The sequence below is a fragment of the Arachis hypogaea genome, chromosome 8 (assembly GCF_003086295.3).
Source record: "Arachis hypogaea cultivar Tifrunner chromosome 8, arahy.Tifrunner.gnm2.J5K5, whole genome shotgun sequence".
Taxonomy (NCBI): domain Eukaryota; kingdom Viridiplantae; phylum Streptophyta; class Magnoliopsida; order Fabales; family Fabaceae; genus Arachis; species Arachis hypogaea.
The window spans coordinates 21,648,078-21,661,120 of NC_092043.1; the positions used below are offsets into that span (position 1 = coordinate 21,648,078).

Genomic DNA, 13,043 nt, shown 5'->3' on the forward strand with positions numbered 1-13,043 from the left:
GGAGAGGAAATCAACACCATTGAACTCAGTGGAGTTCGAGTTCGTGAATAACCTCGTCCACAACCAGAGGGTGAGACCAAAGAAGTCCAGATCGGGGATGCCCAAGATAAAATAACAAATATATGGGCAACTTTAAAAGGAGACTTAAAGGAGCCGTTGATATAGTTCCTGAAGGATAATGCCGATCTCTTTGCATGGAAGGCCGCAGACATGCCTGGTATAGATCCCAAATTAATATGCCACAAACTGGCAGTATACACGGGATCTCGGCCCATACAACAGAAACGCAGGAAGCTTGGTCTAGAAAGGTCCCAAGTTATTGAAGAGCAGATGCAAGCCTTACTAGAGGCAGGGCTCATAAGGGAGGTCAAGTACCCATTATGGCTAGCCAACGTTGTCTTGGTGAAGAAGTCAAATGGCAAGTGGAGAATGTGTACTGACTACACCGACCTCAATAAGGCTTGCCCAAAAGATCCCTACCTGCTCCCGAATATAGACACTCTAGTTGATGCCTCCTCCGGATACAAGTACCTCTCCTTCATGGATGCCTATTTAGGATACAACCAAATCCCAATGTAACCACCTGACCAAGAGAAGACCTCGTTCCTAACCCCAAGAGCAAACTATTGCTATATAGTTATGCCCTTTGGACTCAAGAACGTAGGAGCTACCTACCATAGACTAATGAACAAAGTCTTTGCCGACCACATCGGGAAGCTAATGGAGATCTATGTAGACGACATGCTGGTCAAAACACAAAGTGAGGAATCTTTGTTGTCCGACCACACCAAAGTGTTCGTCACCATAAGAAAGCATGGTATGCAACTTAATCCTGCAAAGTGCACCTTTGCGGTAGAAGCTGGCAAATTCTTGGGCTTCATGCTCACACAAAGAGGAATAGAGGCGAACCCGGATAAATTCCGGGCTATACTCAACATGAAAAGTCTGAGCTGCGTCAAATAGGTACAACAGCTCAATGGAAGACTGGCAGCCCTGTCCCGGTTTCTAGCTAGATCAGCCATAAGATCTCTCCCCTTTTACGCAACATTAAGGAAGGGAAAGAGGTTTGAATGGACAACAAAGTGCGAGCAAGCCTTCCATGATTTCAAAAAATTCTTGGGGCAACCACCCATTCTTACCCGACCACGGGAAGGAGAAGCACTCATATTATACCTTGCAGTGGGAAGTCGGGCAATAGCCTCCGCACAGGTTAGAGAAGATGAAAATGGGCAATAACCCATCTACTTCATTAGCAAAGCTCTAGAAGAGGCCGAACTAAACTATCAAAAGATAGAAAATTTCTCCTATGCCCTCACACTCACTTCTCGATGACTCCGCCCATACTTTCAAGCTCACACCATCAAAGTTCGGACCAACTAACCCATAAAAGGCATCCTACAGAAAACAAAATTAGCTGGAAGAATCCTACAATGGGTAGCCGAGTTATCTGAATTTGATCTTCAATATGAAACTCGGATAGCCATCAAGTCACAGTATCTGGCTGACTTTATTGCCGAGTACACTGACACCCCAGAAACTCCCACAAAGTGGAATCTCTACGTGGACAGCTCTTCAAACAAAACTGGGAGTGGCACAGGTGTAATTATCGAAAGTGATCAGGAACCCAAATCAAACTATCAGTAAAGTTTGAATTCCCTGCCTCAAATAATCAGGTTGAATATGAGGCACTATTTGCTGGTTTCAGGCTGGCTAGGGAGGTAAGAATTCAAAAGCATACCATCTTCAGTGATTCACAAATAGTTACTTCACAAATAGAAGGGAGCTACCAAGCTAAGGATCCCACCATGAAAAAAATATCTAGACAAGACCAAAGAACAGCTCGGACAACTCGAGGAATATGAGGTCCAACATATACCTCGGGAACAGAATGCTCGAGCTGATGCACACTCAAAACTAGCTAGCACCAAACCAGGAGGCAATAATAGAAGCCTCATCCAGGAAACACTACAAAGTCCATCAATCTCGGAGGAAGAAGAGGTCCTAATCATATCAGGTCAAGATCAAGGGTGGACGACCCCTTTAATTAACTACCTCAAGTCTGAGACACTTCCCGCAGATAAAAAGGAGACAAAAAGGCTAGTACAAGAAGCACAGCACTACACCATAATAGGCGACATCCTATATAGGAGAGGGATTTCAACACCCCTCCTAAAATGTGTGCCGACCTCTAACACAAAGGAAGTCCTAGAAGAAATACACAATGGTATGTGTGGCAACCATCTCGTGGCACGAGCTCTTTCCAAAAAGGTACTCCGAGCCAGATTCTTCAAGCCAGCCTTACAAAAGGAAGCGACAGAGTTCATCTAAAGATGCCCACCATGTCAGAACCATGCTAACTTCCACATCACCCCCCCAGAAGAGCTCATCAGTGTAATGTCGCCCTGGCCATTCGCAAAGTGGGGGCTTGATCTCCTAGGACCCTTCCCTCAGCCGTCAGGACAAGTCAAGTTCCTCATTGTAGGGGTAGACTATTTCACAAAATGGATTGAGGCAGAGCCCCTAGCTACTGCCACCGCCCAAAGAAGTCAGAAGTTTCTATATAGAAATTTTATCACAAGGTTTGGGGTTTCTTACTCTATCACCACAGATAATGGCACTCAATTCACTGACACAGGTTTTAGGAACTTGGTAGCTGACTTAAAAATAAAGCACCAATTCACATCTGTAGAACTCATAGGCCAACGGACAAGCAGAAGCGGCCAACAAGGTCATACTGGCTGGGTTAAAAAGAAGACTACAGGACGAGAATGGAGCTTGAGCTGAAGAGCTCCCATAAGTCTTATGGGCATATCGGACAATTCCGCACTCCACCACAGGAGAATCACCCTTCTGACTTGCTTACGGAATAGATGCAATGATCTCAATGGATATAGAAGAAGGATCCCTCGGGATGATCTTCTACAATAAAGAGACCAACTCCCAAATTCAAAGGGAAGAGCTCGACCTACTTCCAGAAGTCCGAGAAAGAGCTAGGATTAGAGAGGAAGTGTTAAAGCATCGAATGGCTTCAAGGTATAATCGGAAGGTAGTCCAGTGAAGCTTCGCCACTGACGACCTTATTTTAATCCAAAATGACACCGGAGCAGGTCGATGAGGAGAAGGGAAGCTAGCAGCAAACTAAAAAGAACCTTACCGAGTTGTAAAAGTATTGGGAAAAGGTTACTACAAGGTGTCCGACCTCGAGGGGTGAGAGCCGCCAAGGTCATGACATACCTGTAACCTAAGAAGGTACTTGGTACACAAAATCGTGAGTTCATACTTTTCTCACTACTCCGCGCAGCTGACCAGCAAGTGCACTGGGTCGTCCAAGTAATACCTTACATGAGTAAGGGTCGATCCCATGGAGATTGTCGGCTTGAAGCAAGCTATGGTCATCTTGTAAATCTTAGTCAGGCGGATTCAAATGGTTATGAGGTTTTGATTATAAAAAAAAGAAATAAAACATAAAATAGGATAGAGATACTTATGCAATTCATTGGTGGGAATTTCTAATAAGCGTATGGAGATGCTTTGTTCCCTCTGAGCCTCTGCTTTCCTATTGTCCTCATCCAATCATGCGTACTCCCTTCCATGGCAAGCTGTATGTTGGTGGATCACCATTGTCAATGGCTACCATCTGTCCTCTCAGTGAAAACATGTCCGCTACGGTTTCTCGCATGGCTAATCAGCTGTCGGTTCTCGATCGTGTCAGAATAAGATCCATTGATCCTTTTGCACACTGTCACTGTGCCCAACAGTCACGAGTTTGAAGCTCGTCACAATCATCCCATCCCAGATCCTACTAGGAATACCACAGACAAGGTTTAGACTTTTTAGATCTCAAGAATGCTGCCAATTGATTCTAGCTTATACCATGAAGACTCTATTTTCAGGAGAGGCAACTGATGAGCGGATAATTTGTACGCTTTTTGGCATTGTTTTTAGTATGTTTTTAGTATGATCTAGTTAGTTTTTAGTATATTTTTATTAGTTTTTAGTTAAAATTCACTTTTCTGGACTTTACTATGAGTTTGTGTGTTTTTCTGTGATTTCAGGTATTTTCTGGCTGAAATTGAGGGACCTGAGCAAAAATCTGATTCAGAGACTAAAAAGGACTGCAGATGCTGTTGGATTCTGACCTCCCTGCACTCGAAGTGGATTTTCTGGAGCTACAGAAGCCCAATTGGCGCGCTCTCAACGGCGTTGGAAAGTAGACATCCTGGGCTTTCCAGCAATATATGATAGTCCATACTTTGCCCAAGATTTGATGGCCCAAACCGGCGTTCAAAGTCACCCTCAGAAATCCCAGCGTTAAACGCTGGAACTGGCACCAAAATGGGAGTTAAACGCCCAAACTGGCATAAAAGCTGGCGTTTAACTCCAAGAGAAGTCTCTGCACGAAAATGCTTCATTGCTCAGCCCAGGCACACACCAAGTGGGCCCGGAAGTGGATTTTTATGTCATTTACTCATTTCTGTAAACCTTAGGCTACTAGTTCTCTATAAGTAGGACCTTTTACTATTGTATTTTCATCTTTGGATTATTTTAGATCCTTTGATCATCTTTGGACATCTAGTTCTTAGATCATTGGGAGGCTGGCCATTCGGCCATGCCTAGACCTTGTTCTTATGTATTTTCAACGGTGGAGTTTCTACACACCATAGATTAAGGTGTGGAGCTCTGCTGTACCTCGAGTATTAATGCAATTACTATTGTTCTTCCATTCAATTCCCTTATTCCTGTTCTAAGATATCACTTGTTCTTCAACTTGATGAATGTGATGATCCGTGACACTCATCATCATTCTCACCTATGAACGTGTGACTGACAACCACCTCCGTTCTACCTTCGATTGGGTGAATATCTCTTGGATTCCTGATTGCGCGATGCATGGTTGATCGCCTGACAACCGAGTGCTCGCCTGACAACTGAGCCAACCATTCCGTGAGATCAGAGTCTTCATGGTATAGGCTAGAACTGATGGCGGCATTCAAGAGAATCCGGAAGGTCTAACCTTGTCTGTGGTATTCTGAGTAGGATTCAATGATTGAATGACTGTGACGTGCTTCAAACTCCTAGCAGGCGGGGCGTTAGTGACAGACGCAAAAGAATCGCTGGATTCTATTCCGGCCTGACCGAGAACCGACAGATGATTAGCCATGCTGTGACAGAGCATAGGAACATTTTCACTGAGAGGATGGGAGGTAGCCACTGACAACGGTGAAACCCTTGCATAAGCTTGCCATGGAAAGGAGTAAGAAGGATTGGATGAAGACAGTAGGAAAGCAGAGAGACGGAAGGGAAGGCATCTTCATGCGCTTATCTGAAGTTCCTACCAATGAATTACAAAAGTACCTCTATCTTTATCTTTTTGTTTTATGCGTCTATCACTATATCCATTTGAGTTTGCCTGACTAAGATTTACAAGATGACCATAGCTTGCTTCATACTAACAATCTCCGCGGGATCGACCCTTACTCGCGTAAGGTTTATTACTTGGACGACCCAGTGCACTTGCTGGTTAGTTGTGCGAAGTTGTGTTAATGCCATGGTATTGAACACCAAGTTTTTGGGGTTCATGACCGGGGATTATGAGAGTTGTGAAAAGTATTGTTCACAATTTCGCACACCAAGTTTTTGGCGCCGTTGCCGGGGATTGTTCAGTTTGGACAACTGACGGTTCATCTTGTTGCTTAGATTAGGTATTTATTTTTTTTTGAAATTCTTGAAGAAGAATTCTAGAGTTTCATGATGATTTGTTGAAGTCTGGCTGGCTGAGAAGCCATGTCTAATCTCATTGGACCGAGGTTTCAACTTATCATCACAAGAGCTTGTTGATTTTTATCAATCTTGCTTTTGGAGCAGTGATCTGCTAAGGCTTGGCTGGCCATTGGCCATGTCTAGTGTTTTGGACCGAAGCTTTCTTTGAAAGCTTGGCTGGCTGTGAAGCCATGTCTAATTCCTAGACCGGAGTCTTAGACTAGCATTGCACTGATTCCTAGAATTCTCATTAAGAATTTTGATATCTTTTTCAACTTAATTTTCGAAAAAGCACAAAAAAAAAATCAAAAAATCATAAAAACCAAAAAAAATATTTCTTGTTTGAGTCTAGTGTTTCAGTCTAAGTTTGGTGTCAATTATATGCACCCATTCATGTGTCTTAAGGATCTTCAAGTTGTTCTTGATGATTTTCGTGCTCTGATCTTTAAATTCAATTGACTTGAGTGTTTTGTATGTCTCATATGCATTCTCATTTTGTTAGTGTCAGTGGTATACAAACTGCTAAGTTTGGTGTCTTGCATGCATTGTTATTTGATACTTGTTGCATTTTGATTTATCCTTATTATTAAAAATCCAAAAATATTTGTAATTTGTGTCTTTTCAAGTCAATAATACAGAAGAATTGAAGATTCAGAACATTCAGCAGAGGAATTGCACAGAAAAAGCTGGGCGTTCAAAACGCCCAGTGAAGAAGGACAGACTGGCATTTAAACGCCAGCCAGGGTACCTGGTTGGGCGTTTAACGCCCAAAGAGGTATAGTTTTGGGCGTTAAACGCCAGAATGTGCACCATTCTGGGCGTTTAACGCCAGGATGGCTAAAGGGGGAAGATTTTGTTTTCAAATCAGATTTTTTTTCAAGTTTTCAAAGTTTTTCAAAATCAAATCTTTTTCAAATCAATTTTTCAATCAAATCTTTTTCAAAATCAATTTCTTTCCATTTTCAAAGATACTTACTATCAATTAATGATTTGATTCAACATTTCAAGTATGTTGCCTTTTCTGTTGAGAAAGGTTTAATGTTTGAATCATATCTTTTCTTGTTAGTCAAGTTTTTAATTTTCAAAATCAAATCTTTTTAAAATGTTTTTCAAATCATATCTTCTCAATCACATTTTTTTAAAACCAATCATATCTTCTTAACCACATCTTTTTCAAAATAGTTTTCAATCAAATCTTTTTGATTTCTAAAATCTTTTTCAAAAATCACTTGATCTCTTTCCCACTTTCATTTTCGAAAATCAAGTAGTGTTTTCAAAAATGTTTTCAAAATCTTTTACTTAATTTTCGAAAATTACTTCCCTTCTTCTCATATCCTTCTATTTATGGACTAACACTATCCCTTAATGCAAAATTAGAACTCCATCTTCTTTGATAAGTTCGAATTTTCTACTTCTGTCTTCTACTTTTCTTTTCCTCTGACACCTAAAGGAATCTCTATACTGTGACATAGAGGATTCCACATTTTCTTGTTCCCTTCTCTTTCTTATGAGCAGGAGCAAAGACAAAAACATTCTTGTTGAGGCTGACCCTGAACCTGAAAGGACCTTGAAGAGAAAGCTAAGAGAAGCCAAAGCACAACTCTCTTTAAAGGACCTGACCGAATTCTTCAAAGAAGAAGAACCTATGGCAGCCGAAAACAACAACAATGCCAACAATGCAAGGAAGGTGCTGGGTGACTTTACTGCACCTACTCCCGACTTCTATGGGAGAAGCATCTCTATCCCTGCCATTGGAGGAAACAACTTTGAGCTTAAGCCTCAATTAGTTTCTCTAATGCAACAGAATTGCAAGTTCCATGGACTTCCATTGGAAGATCCTCATCAGTTTTTAGCTGAATTCTTGCAAATCTGTGACACTGTCAAGACTAATGGGGTTGACCCTGAGGTCTACAGACTTATGCTATTCCCTTTTGCTGTAAGAGACAGAGCTAGAACATGGTTGGACTCACAACCTAAAGAAAGCCTGGACTCTTGGGAAAAGCTAGTCAATGCCTTCTTGGCAAAGTTCTTTCCACCTCAAAAATTGAGTAAGCTTAGAGTGGAAGTCCAAACCTTCAGACAGAAGGAAGGAGAATCCCTCTATGAAGCTTGGGAAAGATACAAACAATTAATCAGAAAGTGTCCTTCTGATATGCTTTCTGAATGGAGCATCATAGGTATTTTCTATGATGGTCTCTCTGAACTATCCAAGATGTCTTTGGATAGCTCTGCTGGAGGATCTCTTCACTTGAAGAAGACGCCTACAGAAGCTCAAGAGCTGATTGAAATGGTTGCAAATAACCAATTCATGTACACTTCTGAAAGAAATCCTGTGAACAATGGGACTAGTCAGAAGAAAGGAGTTCTTGAGATTGACACTCTGAATGCCATATTGGCTCAGAACAAAATATTGACTCAACAAGTCAATATGATTTCTCAAAGTCTGTCTGGAATGCAAAATGCACCAAGCAGTACTAAAGAAGCTTCATCTGAGGAAGAAGCCTATGATCCTGAGAACCCTTCAATGGAAGAGGTGAATTACATGGGAGAACCCTATGGAAACACCTATAATCCTTCATGGATAAATCATCCAAATTTTTCATGGAAGGATCAACAGAGACCCCAACAAGGTTTCAACAATAATAATGGTGGAAGAAACAGGTTTAGCAATAGCAAGCCTTTTCCATCATCTTCTCAGCAACAGACAGAGAGTTCTAAGCAGAATACCTCTGACTTAGCAACCATGGTCTCTGATCTGATCAAAACCACTCAAAGTTTCATGACTGAAACAAGGTCCTCCATTAGAAATTTGGAGGCACAAGTGGGTCAGCTGAGCAAGAAAATTACTGAACTCCCTCCTAGTACTCTTCCAAGCAATACAGAAGAAAATCCAAAAGGAGAGTGCAAAGCCATCAACATGGCCGAATTTGGAGAGGAGGAAGAGGCAGTGAACGCCACTGAGGAAGGCCTCACTAGGCGTCCACTGGCCTCCAATGAGTTCCCCAATGAGGAACCATGGGAATCTGAGGCTCAAACTGAGACCATAGAGATTCCATTGGACTTACTTCTGCCATTCATGAGCTCTGATGAGTATTCTTCCTCTGAAGAGGATGAGTATGTCACTGAAGAGCAAGTGGGTAAATACCTTGGAGCAATCATGAAGCTAAATGACAAGTTATTTGGAAATGAGACTTGGTAGGATGAACCCCCTTTGCTCACCAAAGAACTGGATGACTTGTCTAGGCAGAAATTACCTCAAAAGAGACAGGATCCTGGGAAGTTTTCAATACCTTGTACCATAGGCACCATGACCTTCAAGAAGGCCTTGTGTGACTTAGGGTCAAGTGTAAACCTCATGCCTCTCTCTGTAATGGAGAAGTTAGGGATTTCTGAGGTACAAGCTGCAAAAATCTCACTAGAGATGGCAGACAACTCAAGAAAACAAGCCCATGGACTTGTAGAGGATGTTCTGGTTAAAGTTGAAGACCATTACATCCCTACCGATTTCATAGTCCTAGAGACTGGGAAGTGTATGGATGAATCCATCATCCTTGGCAGACCCTTCCTAGCCACAGCAAAGGCTGTGATTGATGTTGATAGAGGAGAGTTGATCATTCAAGTGAATGAAGAATCCTTGGTGTTTAAGGCCCAAGGATATCCCTCTGTCATCATGGAGAGGAAGCATGAAGAGCTTCTCTCAAAAACAGAGCCCCCACAGTCAAACTCTAAGTTTGGTGTTGGGAGGCCACAACCAAACTCTAAGTTTGGTGTTGAACCCCCACATTCAAACTCTAAGTTTGGTGTTGGGAGGTTCCAACATGGCTCTGAGTATCTGTGAGGCTCCATGAGAGTCCTCTGTCAAGCTACTGACATTAAAGAAGCGCTTGTTGGGAGGCAACCCAATGTTATATTTTATCTATTTTCTTTTGTTATTTTATCTTTTTTGTAGGTTGATGATCATAAGAAGTCACAAAATCAATGAAAAAAGCAAAAACAGAATGAAAAACAGGAAGAAAAACAGCACACCCTGGAGGACGCACCTACTGGCGTTTAAACGCCAGTGAGGCTAGCTGTTGGGCGTTTAACGCCAGAAAGGGGCACCAGACTGGCGTTAAACGCCAGAAAAGGGCAAGAAGCTGGCGTTAAACGCCAGAAATGGGCACCAGCCCGGCGTTTAACGCCAGAATTGGCACAAAACGAGATTTTGCTTGTCATTTGGTGCAGGGATGACTTTTCCTTGACACCTCAGGATCTGTGGACCCCACAGGATCCCCACCTACCCCACCACTCTCTCTCTTCTTCACCCATTCACCAATCACCTCAAACACCTCTTCCCCAAAAACCCTTCACCTATCAAATCCCTTCTTTCTCTTCACCACTCACATCCTTCCTTCATAAAACCCCACCTACCTCACCATTCAAATTCAAACCACTTTCCCACCCAAACCCACCCTCACTTGACCGAACCCTACCCTTCCCCCTCTCCTATATAAACCCTCCTTCACTCCTTCATTTTCACACAACATACACACCACTTCTCCCCCTTCTTGGCCGAAAACAAAAGCCATTCCCTTTCCCCTCATTTCTTCTTCTTCTACTCTCTTCTTTCTTCTTTTGCTCGAGGACGAGCAAACCTTTTAAGTTTGGTGTGGTAAAAGCATTGCTTTTTGTTTTTCCATAACCATTTATGGCATCCAAGGCCGGAGAAACCTCTAGAAAGAGGAAAGGGAAGGCAAAAGCTTCCACCTCCGAGTCATGGGAGATGGAGAGATTCATCTCAAGGGTGCATCAAGACCATTTCTATGAAGTTGTGGCCTTGAAGAAAGTGATCCCCGAGGTCCCTTTTTCACTCAAAAAGAGTGAATATCCGGAGATCCAACATGAGATCTGAAGAAGAGGTTGGGAAGTTCTTACCAACCCCATTCAACAAGTCGGAATCTTGATGGTTCAAGAGTTCTATGCCAATGCATGGATCACCAAGAACCATGATCAAAGTGTGAACCCGGATCCAAAGAATTATCTTACTATGGTTCGGGGGAAATACTTGGATTTCAGTCCGGAAAGTGTAAGGTTGGCATTCAACTTGCCCATGATGCAAGGAGATGAACATCCTTACACTAGAAGGGTCAACTTTGATCAAAGGTTGGACCAAGTCCTCACAATCATATGTGAAGAGGGCGCCCAATGGAAGAGAGATTTAAGAGGGAAGCCGGTTCAATTGAGAAGGCATGACCTCAAACCCGTGGCTAGAGGATGGTTGGAGTTTATCCAACGCTCAATCATTCCCACTAGCAACCGGTCCGAAGTTACCATAGACCGGGCTATCATGATTCATAGCATCATGATTGGAGAAGGAATAGAAGTTCATGAGGTTATAGCTCAAGAACTTTATAAGGTGGCGGACAAGTCCTCTACCTTAGCAAGGTTAGCCTTTCCTCATCTCATTTGTCACCTCTGTTATTCAGTTGGAGTTGACATAGAGGGAGACATTCCTATTGATGAGGACAAGCCCATCACTAAGAAGAGGATGGAGCACCCAAGAGACCCCACTCATCATGAGATCCCTGAGATACCTCAAGGGATGCACTTTCCTCCACAAAACTATTGGGAGCAACTAAATACCTCCCTAGGAGAATTGAGTTCCAACATGGGACAACTAAGGGTGGAGCATCAAGAACACTCCATCATCCTCCATGAAATTAGAGAAGATCAAAGAATCATGAGAGAGGAGCAACAAAGACAAGGAAGAGACATTGAGGAGCTCAAGCACTCCATAGGATCTTCAAGAGGAAGAAAGAGCCGCCATCACTAAGGTGGACCCGTTCTTTGATTTCCTTGTTCTTTATTCTTCTGTTTTTTGAATTTTATGCTTATGTTTATCTATGTTTGTGTCTTGTGATCATTAGTGTCTATGCCTTAAAGTTATGAATGTCCTATGAATCCATCACCTCTCTTAAATAAAATATGTTCTTAATTGAAAAAGAAAAGAATTGCATGAATTTTGAATTTTATAACAGTTTAATTATTTTGATGTGGTGGCAATATTTTTGTCTTCTGAATGTATGCTTAAACAGTGCATATGTATCTTGAATTTGTGGTTCATGAATGTTGGCTCTTGAAAGAATGAGGAAAAAGGAGACATGTTACTGAGGATCTGAAAAATCATAAAAATGATTCTTGAAGCAAGAAAAAGCAATGAAAAAAAAATAGAGAAAAGGGGAGAAAAAGAAAGAAAAAGAAATAAAGTTGTGATCCAAGGCAAAAAGAGTGTGCTTAAGAACCCTGGACACCTCTAATTGGGGACTCTAGCAAAGCTGAGTCACAATCTGAAAAGGTTCACCCAATTATGTGTCTGTGGCATGTATGTATCCGGTGGTAATACTGGAAGACAAAGTGCTTTGGGCCACGGCCAAGACTCAATAAGTAGCTATGTTCAAGAATCATCATACTCTACTAGGAGAATCAATAACACTATCTGGATTCTAAGTTCCTAAAGAAGCCAATCATTCTAAATTTCAAAGGATAGAGTGAGATGCCAAAACTGTTCAGAGGCAAAAAGCTAAAAGCCCCGCTCATCTAATTGATACTAATCTTCATAGATGTTTTTGGAATTCATTGCATATTCTCTTCTTTTTATCTTGTTTGATTTCCAGTTGCTTGAGGACAAGCAACAATTTAAGTTTGGTGTTGTGATGAGCGGATAATTTGTACGCTTTTTGGCATTGTTTTTAGTATGTTTTTAGTATGATCTAGTTAGTTTTTAGTATATTTTTATTAGTTTTTAGTTAAAATTCACTTTTCTGGACTTTACTATGAGTTTGTGTGTTTTTCTGTGATTTCAGGTATTTTCTGGCTGAAATTGAGGGACCTGAGCAAAAATCTGATTCAGAGACTAAAAAGGACTGCAGATGCTGTTGGATTCTGACCTCCCTGCACTCGAAGTGGATTTTCTGGAGCTACAGAAGCCCAATTGGCGCGCTCTCAACGGCGTTGGAAAGTAGACATCCTGGGCTTTCCAGCAATATATGATAGTCCATACTTTGCCCAAGATTTGATGGCCCAAACCGGCGTTCAAAGTCACCCTCAGAAATCCCAGCGTTAAACGCTGGAACTGGCACCAAAATGGGAGTTAAACGCCCAAACTGGCATAAAAGCTGGCGTTTAACTCCAAGAGAGGTCTCTGCACGAAAATGCTTCATTGCTCAGCCCAGGCACACACCAAGTGGGCCCGGAAGTGGATTTTTATGTCATTTACTCATTTCTGTAAACCTTAGGCTACTAGT

The 13,043-nt window shown here is 42.0% G+C and overlaps 1 non-coding gene across 1 annotated transcript; it reads right to left on the bottom strand.

Moving 5' to 3' along the window:
* Nucleotides 1-7,810: 7,810 nt before the first annotated feature.
* LOC112708652 (small nucleolar RNA R71) lies at nt 7,811-7,918 on the bottom strand. The gene has a single exon (XR_003156495.1). It is a non-coding gene; the product is annotated as a small nucleolar RNA R71 (small nucleolar RNA).
* Between the last annotated feature and the right edge of the window lie 5,125 nt (nt 7,919-13,043).